This window comes from Equus przewalskii, unplaced genomic scaffold, assembly GCF_037783145.1.
Source record: "Equus przewalskii isolate Varuska unplaced genomic scaffold, EquPr2 contig_R1874, whole genome shotgun sequence".
Lineage (NCBI taxonomy): Eukaryota > Metazoa > Chordata > Mammalia > Perissodactyla > Equidae > Equus > Equus przewalskii.
This window is the reverse complement of record NW_027228474.1, coordinates 55,904-65,256: the sequence shown is the minus strand read 5'-3', so window position 1 is coordinate 65,256 and position 9,353 is coordinate 55,904. Positions and strand designations below refer to the sequence as shown.

Sequence of the window (9,353 nt, the reverse complement as noted above, 5' to 3'; positions counted from 1 at the left end):
CCTACAGGCAATTACTTTGTGTGCCTTTTTGGAGACTGGCACTGCCACCCCACAGAGGACACCTCTCCCCAACTAGGTCGGCACACCTGCACACACACAGAGAAACACCAAGTCCTTTTCCTCTTCTCCCGTAGGAAGTTTGTGTTCAGTGCTGAGTCCTGACCCAGTCCTTATCCCCACTGTCAGGCTAATTGGACCTTCTGGTCTGACCCCCGACCCTGCAGGACTCACCTCCCTCCCCCTCACACAGCTGCCTCTTCCCTTCCTTCCCCGCTCCCCCCATGAGAGAACTCCCAGAGACACACACATTTTCACAACAGGTCCGTTTTATTGAAATCACCATCAGGGCACCCTGCTGCGGTAAAATGACGCTGGCACCACTGGCCATTTCTCAGGGGTCAGACGTTAGAGACTTCTCAGATGATTCCTCTCTGAGGTCTGTGGTCTCGCTCTGAAGTTGCCCGTGGTGCAGGTAGGCACGTGAAGTGCTGGGCTTCTCCATGCTCTCTCCGTCCTCCTCTGCCTCCTCATAATTCAGCTTTTTATTCAGCCTGTGATAGTGACCAAATAATATTGTTCCTCTCGTTTTCTTAGATTTAACTGAAGAGGCGGGATGTTTTGGAGAGACTTTTTTAGTGGATCTCCTTAGAAGGGGTCTTTTGGCCTCCGTGGTGTTCTTGGCGGCCTGGCAAGACAACAGGGTGAGCCCCGAAGGGCACTGGTTTGAGGGAAGAGGGTAGGGGATGGGTGGGAACACGGGCTTCATGAGGAGGGACTTGGGCTGAGGAGGGTGTGTGTGCCAGGCAAGGACAGGGGAGGAGTCTTGGTGGGGGGAGTCAAAGGGGAAGAGGAGGAGCTTGGGCGGGGTCATCTCACCTTGACACTGCCTCCGGACCTGGGTTGACTTGAGGACTTCCTCATCTTCCTCTCTCTGTTCTTTGGCAATGGTTCTTCCATGACTGTGCTAGAAGCTTGTGATTTCCTGGTCGCCCTCGCCATGTCAGCACCTCCCAGTGGTCTGTCTACCCCAGGCCTGCTGACCTGCCTATACATACCCCTCTCCAGGACAGGGAGGGGCCACACCCTTCAGCTTTGTTTGGTCAGCAAGGCTCTCCTCTAGCCAATGGTAGCCGTGGATGGGGCTTAGACATCACAAAGCTCCACCTTGACGCCTCTCGGGGAGGATGGGGAGCAGCCAAGATGTTCTGGTTGGGGCAAGGGGGCACTGCTAAAGAGCCTTCCAAACTGACCTGCCCCCCTCCTCATCTCCCCAGTCAATGCTGGTGGCTCACAAGGCAGGGAGAGGGTGTTTCCTCCAAACCTTTCCCCACAGCCACCCTATTCAGTGCTTCATTCTCTTCTTTCCCTCCCTTCACCGCTACCTAGTTTCTGTATGTCGTGCCTAAAATCCACCCATGGTGCTGTGGCTGTGTTTAAGTCTCTGTGGAGATGTGAATCATCCCGCGTCCTGACTACAAATTACTCTAATGCGGCTTGAAGACCATTCACTTCTGCCAGGGTCCTTTTCCGTCCCACCTCCTTTTCTCAGGGTCCCCATTGCTCTGCTTAGTTTTCTGTTTTCCAGTCGGAAATGTCTGCCTTCATCCTGTCAGACTTCCATGAATAGACTTGCTCTACTCAGAATTGAGTCCTGTTTCAAATCTGGGACCCATGCCCACCTCAGTAGGTGGCCTACCCAGGCTTGGGTTTTCATAGGGTCAGGTGGACAAGGCAGACACATGCTACAAGTTGTGCTGGATGTTTCTATGCAGGAAGCTACAACCTAAGGCTGGTGAGTTCATGAGGGGGAGGGAGGCGTTCAACATTGTGCTTGGTGTCCAGTGCAACAAGGAAGAAAAGGGCATCCAGGCAGGAAAGGGAGAGGTAGAACTGTCTTCATTCACAGACCACAAGATAGTCTACACAGAAAATTCTATCAATCTAAAAAAGAAAAATGCTTCCAGAAGGAATAATTGAGTTTAGCAAGGTCTCAGGATACAAGATCAACATATACTTCAAGGCGCCTAGCACAGAACTGCTCATGGGTGTTTGATAAATAATCATTGATTTAACCTGATACAAAATGGATCAAATGTTCCACAACGTGTCATCAAGATTAAAGTCACACAGCAGACCCTCAAAGACTGTTGGCATTCATAGGTTCAACATCGGGTTTGAGTGACTCAATAATCTTCCAGAAGTACATGTGAATCGCATGAGCTACAGAAAGCAGGTCCCTTTGCCCAACCCAGCATCTGCCTTTGAGGGAAGCTTTGCTGCTCTCCGTTCTTCACTATGTGAAGTGATAATGCAAGTAAAGGTGGAATTGTCCTCTCAGACAAGTGCTACCAAGGATATATAGGGTCCAGCAAAGCCTGACATAATCTCTGTGGTTAAGAAAGGTGGCCCTGAGGAGGTGACATTTAAGTCAGGACTGTGGAGCCAGCTGGGCAAATGAGGAGTTTGTCAAGGAATAAGAGAAGAGCGAGCTTCAAAAATAGGGAAATAAGAAAACAATAGGTATGAAGGCCTCCAATGGGAAGATCCCTGGTGCAGAAAGTGAAGAGAGAAGAGGCTTGAGAAGTAGGTAGGCACCAAGGTAGGGATCCAAGGCCGAGTTTGGGCAGGCAACTTTTGACTTCCTCCACACTCTTAGCAACGTGCAAGGCTCTGAAGTTTTCTTCTCGTGGCGACACTTGCACAAAAAATTGAAAGTTGCAGAAACTAACAAAGAACCAAAATGAAAATCATCTGGGGTATTAAATAGTCCATCAAGCAGCTTAGCACGTGGAAACTAATTCTACCCCTTCTTTGTAGGGGCACTGAGGCATGTCCTAAGTCAGTAAATATATTAGAAGGTGCCAAAGGACCTAACGGAGTAGAAAGTCCCTGGAGCATCGTTAGAAAACTGTTCCACAGTTTCCACAAAATACATTCCACAGAAGTCAACATTGGCAGGACAGCATCATTATGCAGCCCTTCTGGTGCTTATGAGAACTCAAACTCCTTGCATATTCTAAGGGAGGATAATAAGACTCTTGTGAACTCAAACTCATAGGCTCATGCTTGGTGTTGCTACCAGTTACCATCACATTGTAAGTATCTGGGAAATTTGTCCTCTTTGAGCCCAAAGCAATGAGGGAGGAAGGGGACAGCCTCTTCGTCAGCTAGAGCAGCTAAATCAACTTTGGTGATAGATGTCACAGCCCTCATATCTGAGGATCTGTGAGTAGAATACTGGCTGGTGTTTTATTAACTCAAATAAATTAGGATCGCAAGAATCACATTTAGTTTCCAGTGTGACACAGCAAGATCTTAGGAGTCTCCACTCTACAACTTTCCAGACATTGGAATAGGCTCTCAAATGTTATTATGAAATTTTCCATCCCTAGTGCGCAATCATCTATCATGGAGAATCTATGGAGAGGCCTTAAAAGCAGAGGCTGGGTTCGATGATCTCATGAAATTTCCTGTAGTTCTAAGATCATACAAAAATCAGTATATTTCAAGGTGGCTATCCATTCAGGAGGGCCAACATTCCAACAAGGTTTCCCTACCATTAGACCAGGACTTTTTAAAAAGACTTTAAAAAGAGGATGAAGCATTGACCCAATAAGATGAAATCTTTACAAATGATTGATCCCTTCAATGGTTTTAAACAAACCTTTCCTACTTGAAATGATCCCAGAATCAGCTTCAGACTTAAAGGTGACACACTTCAGACCCAAAAGTAGAAAGGGACAGATATTGGCTAGCAGCCAAATTAAGAAACCAAGGGCAATGGTATTCACTTAATGAGAGGTCACTTAATCCAATCTTCTAACCAGAGTTAGTGTGAGCAGAGAAGAGCCCAGGGAGATCATAAAACATGTTAACACTGGAATAAATAATTAGAAAATTCCTAGGACCCTCTAGGGTCCAACTTCAAGGTTATGTCCAAGGAGAATCAGCGCTCTCCATCTGCGTTCTGCACTTCCTCAAACAGAGATAAGTAGAGAGTGAAAGGCAACCAAAACCCGAGTTGGGACGGAAGAGAGTGGAAACAAGGCCCATTACTGGCTGCAGATCAAAGTATTGCAATGTTAAAACAAAGAGGCATGGGAGGGAGTTGTGATAGACTCGCCAGGAAAATGAGGATCTTCCAGTTTATAATTCAACATCCTCATTCTGATTATATCCACTCAGCCCAACACGGAAAAGTACATCGGGATGAATTATGAGGTTGTTTTGTTTGTAATAAAATAGCAAAATTTGAAAAAACTAAATGACTCTGGTTATGGTCAGAAGGGAATGGCCATCATTTCCGTCCATTTCTTGCATTAAAATGCAAATGAGATAGTTTGTCCATAGTACGCAAAGAAAGACTGACTAATTTCCCTTAGAGGATTTTCCAGAAGTGAACAAGTTCACATGTAACCTAGCTGCTCAACCCACTCAGGACTGCCCACTTTGAGGCAGGGGCATAAGGAGTGGGCAGTAATTCCTTCATGGGGAGAATGGCTTACCACCAAGAAACCTCTCTTCTCTTTGGCTTTCATGGTTTCCTGACACAACTTGTTTCTTCTATTGCTCACCCACAAGAGCAGCAATGTCCTGAGCATCGATACAGGACCAAGATGCACAATGACCCTCCCAGAGTCTCACAGCTTCTGAGAAGCAAGTTTGGGTCTTAAAAGCATTGATGACTCCAGAGTCATTGTTTCCACATTAAACACAATCCCCTGAAATAGGTAGAAGTGCATGACCACACGTGCATGCAGCACACGCATGCATATGTGTGTAAGTACAAAAACATACATACGCATCTCACACTGGGTTCCCTCAAGACACAAACTGAAGTTCACTGGTTAGCTAAAAAGAAAAGATATAAATGTCAGTAGGTCATTTTAAGAGATTCAAGAAGAATAATGTAGGAAGAATGACATTCAAGAACAAAAGTGGTACTGCAGAGAATATGCCATATATACATATGATGGATGAAACAGCCAATGGTGCATCAGAAACTTGTAAGCAAGGCCTTGTTCTTTCTCTTTGAATTTCAAAGTACTCTAGGACAGGGGCTTCCCAAGTGGTATCCGGAGGGGTTTTCCAGGGGACCAAAGTTAGTCCAAAATGTAAATGACATAAAGGTAGAAAGCAACTTGTCACAGGTCATCCATTACATCAAGAGTCATAATGGGATGCGGAGCCCAGTGTCTTAGAGGCCAGTGATCTTCCCACTGAGTAGACAGCGGTTTCTTATACGAAAACTTAAGAAGAGTCAGGACAACAAGAACACAAGTAACAGAAAAGACTTTAGGGGAAATTACATAGCCTCATAAGAAAAGGGAACAGTAACAACAGTGCTTTCTTGAGCACGCAAAAGATGAACGTATGAAAAAGGATGAGCAGAAGGGGAGGTGGACCTCTGGGGAAAGAGGGCTGTGAGTGCCATCTCTGACATGATCTGACTCTCTAGAGTCAAGGCTGGGGGAGGAAAGGGAAGAGACCATCTGCTCCACCCTCAAAACATCTGTTATAAAATAAGACTGATGGCATGTGTCATGTCAAGAGGATCTTGTGAAAGAAACTGCTGAGCCGTACATGATCTGAGCTAATGGAGAAGTCCCCAAGGTTTGGAGACCTAGATTCTAATCCCAATTCAACTGCGAATTTACTGTGGAACACTGGGAAACTGCTTAACCCTATTCTGTCTCAAGTTCTCCATTGGCAATGGGGCAGTAAAACAAATGCTCTTGGGGGTACTCCAAAATCACATTCTTGTATTCTTGATAGGTACAATATAACTACAAAGTCCTAACGCTGTTCCACCCCTTCCAGTTCAAGGACATCCCTCCATTTCAGGCCAAAGAAGAGAGATCAAAATTCTTTCAGTCTGTGTCAACTCTCAGAGAAAAATCCAACAGATCAGACTTCCGTCCAAAGAGAGAGTTTTAAGGAACTAAAAAGAAGTTCACAAACATAATTATATTACATGTTTATGTTTACATTGAGAGGAATCGATATCTATTTTGTCACATCTCTGATCGCATATTGAATATTCCCTAACAAAATACAGAGACAGAGTCCATGCTGTAGGTTAGACAGTTTTCACAGTTGTGGGGCTCTTCCAGCCATAAATCCCTGCGAAAGAGTAAAGAATGGATCATCACCTTCCCCTGGATTCTTCGTGCTAACAGGTTAAGCTCTACTGAGATTGGATGTATTTTTTAGAAACGAGCTCATAATAAAAAAGTCAAATGAATTGACTGAACACTTATTTGGTATTTTCAGTTCCAGGCAGCCAACCCTAGAGGAGCTGGCAGTCTAATGAAAGGGAAACTGCTCATCATTATCACTTCTGGAACAAAGAAAGAAATTAAAGGCACATTCGTTTCACATCTTGCCTCTGATTGGCCATAAATATCCCACTTGTCAGTATGAAACATAAATTTATCTAAAGCAAAGGATCCTTTTTCTATCAATGGCTACTTACTCATGGGGCAGAAGGTGGGGGCAGGAAAAGAATCTTGAGGAAGACCTGGCTTTTTGTATGTTTCGTTTACAACTAGAAAACCGGATCAGGAAGGTCCCTCTGGAAGAGTCTCTCTCAAGTTTAGACGTCACGGTATCCAAAATACCACCCTTAAATTCATCCCTTTGAGTTAACTGTTGCTCCCTGCAGGCCATAAATTTTAAAATGCAAATATCCCTGAGGGAAACAACACACTGAACTAAGATCATTTCAGTGTAAATGCTCTATTGGATGGCTTTGTCACTCAAGGAAAGCCGGGCAGGAACAGGATTTGAGTGCATTGGACTCATAAGTGAGCCTGGGCATGGGCTGAAAGGGAGAGGATACATTTAGAAAGAGGGCTTTGAGAAAGCCCCAGAGGTCAGCCTTGAGAGCTCAGCCTAAGAAGCTTGGTAAGGTGACGGTATCCTTGGAAGTTTGCTGGGAGAAGGAGGACTTCCTAGGGAGGAGTTTTACTCCAAATACACTTGCAATAAATAGGATTCGATGACCCCAGTATTCTTCCAGAGCAGCACTGTCCAGTAGAAACACAATGTGAGTCACAGAAGTAATTTTAAATTTTCTAGGAGCCACATTTTTAAAAGTAATTTTTAAAAGGAAACAAGAGAAATTAATTATCATTACTATTTTTGTATGTGTGAGGAAGATTGTCCCTGAGCTAATATCTGTGCCAATCTTCCTCTATTTTATATGTGGGATACTGCCACAGTATGGCTTGATGAGTGGTGTGTGGGTCCACACCTCGGATCCAAACCCACAAACCCTGGGCCGCTGAAGCAGAGTGCATGAACTTAACTACTACACTACCAGGCCAGCCCCATGAGAAATTAATTTTAATGTTGTTTTTTCTTTAACTCAATATATCTAAAATATTATCATCTCAAATGTAATCTCTATAAAATATTATTAAGGAGACCATTTACATTCTTTTTTCATACTAAGTCCCTGAAACTTGGTGCTTATTTTACCTTACAACACATCTCAATTCAGATGCTAAATGTTCATTGGAAATATTTGACCTACATTTAAATTTCATAACATAAACAATTGACAAAGTAGATTCACACATCCGAATTGTTCCAAATACACTTGTGTTTTCCAATAACTGAATCAAGTATCAGTTTTAAAATTTAAATGAATCAAAATTAATTGTATGGAAATGAAAACAGGATCTCAAAGAGATCTCTGCACCCTGTGTTCACTGCAGCATTAGTCACAACAGCCAAGATATGGAAGCAACCTAAGTGTCCATAGACAGATGAATGGGTAAAGCAAATGTGGTATATATATACAATGGAATGTTATTCAGTCACAAGAAGGAAGGAAATCCCGCCATTTGCAACATCATGGATGGTCCTTGAGGGCATTACGCTAAGTGAAATACGCCAACAGAGAAAGACAAATACTACGTGGTATCACTTATATGTGGGATCTAAATAAAAAGTCAAACTCTTAGAAACAGAGTAGAAAAGTGGTTGCCAGGGGCCAAGGAGTGGGAGAAATAAGTGGAAGTTGGTAAAAGGGTACAAACTTTCAGCTATAAGATGAATAACGTCTGAGGATGTAATGTATAACATGGTGACTATTGTTGATAACATTGTATTGTATAATTGAAAAAATGTTTTAAATTAATTATGATTCAAAATTCAGTTCTGGGGCCAGCCTGGTGGCATAGTGGTTAAGTTTGTGTGCTCTGCTTTAGCGGCCCAGGGTTCACGGGTTCAGATCCAGGGCATGGACCTACACACTGTTTATCAAGCCACACTGTGGCGGCATCCCACATACAAAATAGAGAAGGATTGGCACAAATGTTAGCTCAGGGACAATCTTCCTCAAGCAAAAAGAGGAAGATTGGCAATAGATGCTAGCTCAGAGCCAATCTTCCTCACACACACACACACACAATTCAGTTCCTCAGTTGCACTATCCATATTTCAGGTGCCCAAAGGACACATGTGGCTACTGTATTGACAGTGCAGTTCCAGGTTGTGAGAAACGGGGTGCCAAAGCCTTGGTGAATGAGTCACAGTTCACAATGAGTACTGCTAAGTTCATTTTTCTGTTTTCAGGTGCACAGACTATATTTGTGTGCCTGGCCAGTCATTGAACACACATTCTCCACAAGTCACAAGACAGCCCTGTCCAAGAATAATGTGGATTCCCCATAACACCCACCTTACTGCTTATAAAAACAACTCCAACACAAGCTCCTTGAAGGTAGGATCCAGCATAGATTCAAGCCACGGTGCCTTGCCCAGTCCCTGGCACGAAGTAAGCATTCAGCCAATTCTTATTAAATAAATGACTGGCTGCTCCTCTGACAGTTAACCAATAGACTCCTTTTCACGTGCTTTGTGATGTGAGACTTGTTCACACTGGGCATCACTTAGTTATTCAGTCAACAGACGATGAGCTCATGACCACTGTCTCTGATAGATGCTCACAGCACGCCCACTGTGTACTCTCTGCCTCCTAAAAACTGTGCCTACGGACAATGCTGGACATTTTGGAAGTTCAGTTGGCCTGTTAAAATTAAACACCCTAATCAAAAGGGAGATGCTGTACAAGTCTGTTCATGCGAGTCAGACCTTGAGCAAGGCAGACACTGAGCACCTGAAAAAAAAGAAGCACCACTGAAGGCGGATAAAAGAAGGATACAAAATGTGGATGCAGAGGCCTGAAAACCAAACAGCGCCACCTTCACCATTGGCCCTCAGCCAGCACTGATGGCATCTAATACCTCACATGCGCCCTGTGTAATACCGCACATTTCTGATGTGGAGGTATGGCAGGACACTTGATCTGTGACAAATGTGGCATGTGGCTCACTTTCTCTTCC

At 44.1% G+C, this 9,353-nt stretch overlaps 1 long non-coding RNA gene across 1 annotated transcript; it reads right to left on the bottom strand.

The window, feature by feature from the left end:
- Window positions 1-308: 308 nt before the first annotated feature.
- LOC139081382 (uncharacterized) lies at window positions 309-1,063 on the bottom strand. The gene is made up of 2 exons (XR_011536456.1): window positions 877-1,063; window positions 309-685 (listed from the first exon to the last, which is right to left on the bottom strand). It is a non-coding gene; the product is annotated as an uncharacterized lncRNA (long non-coding RNA).
- Window positions 1,064-9,353: the final 8,290 nt, after the last annotated feature.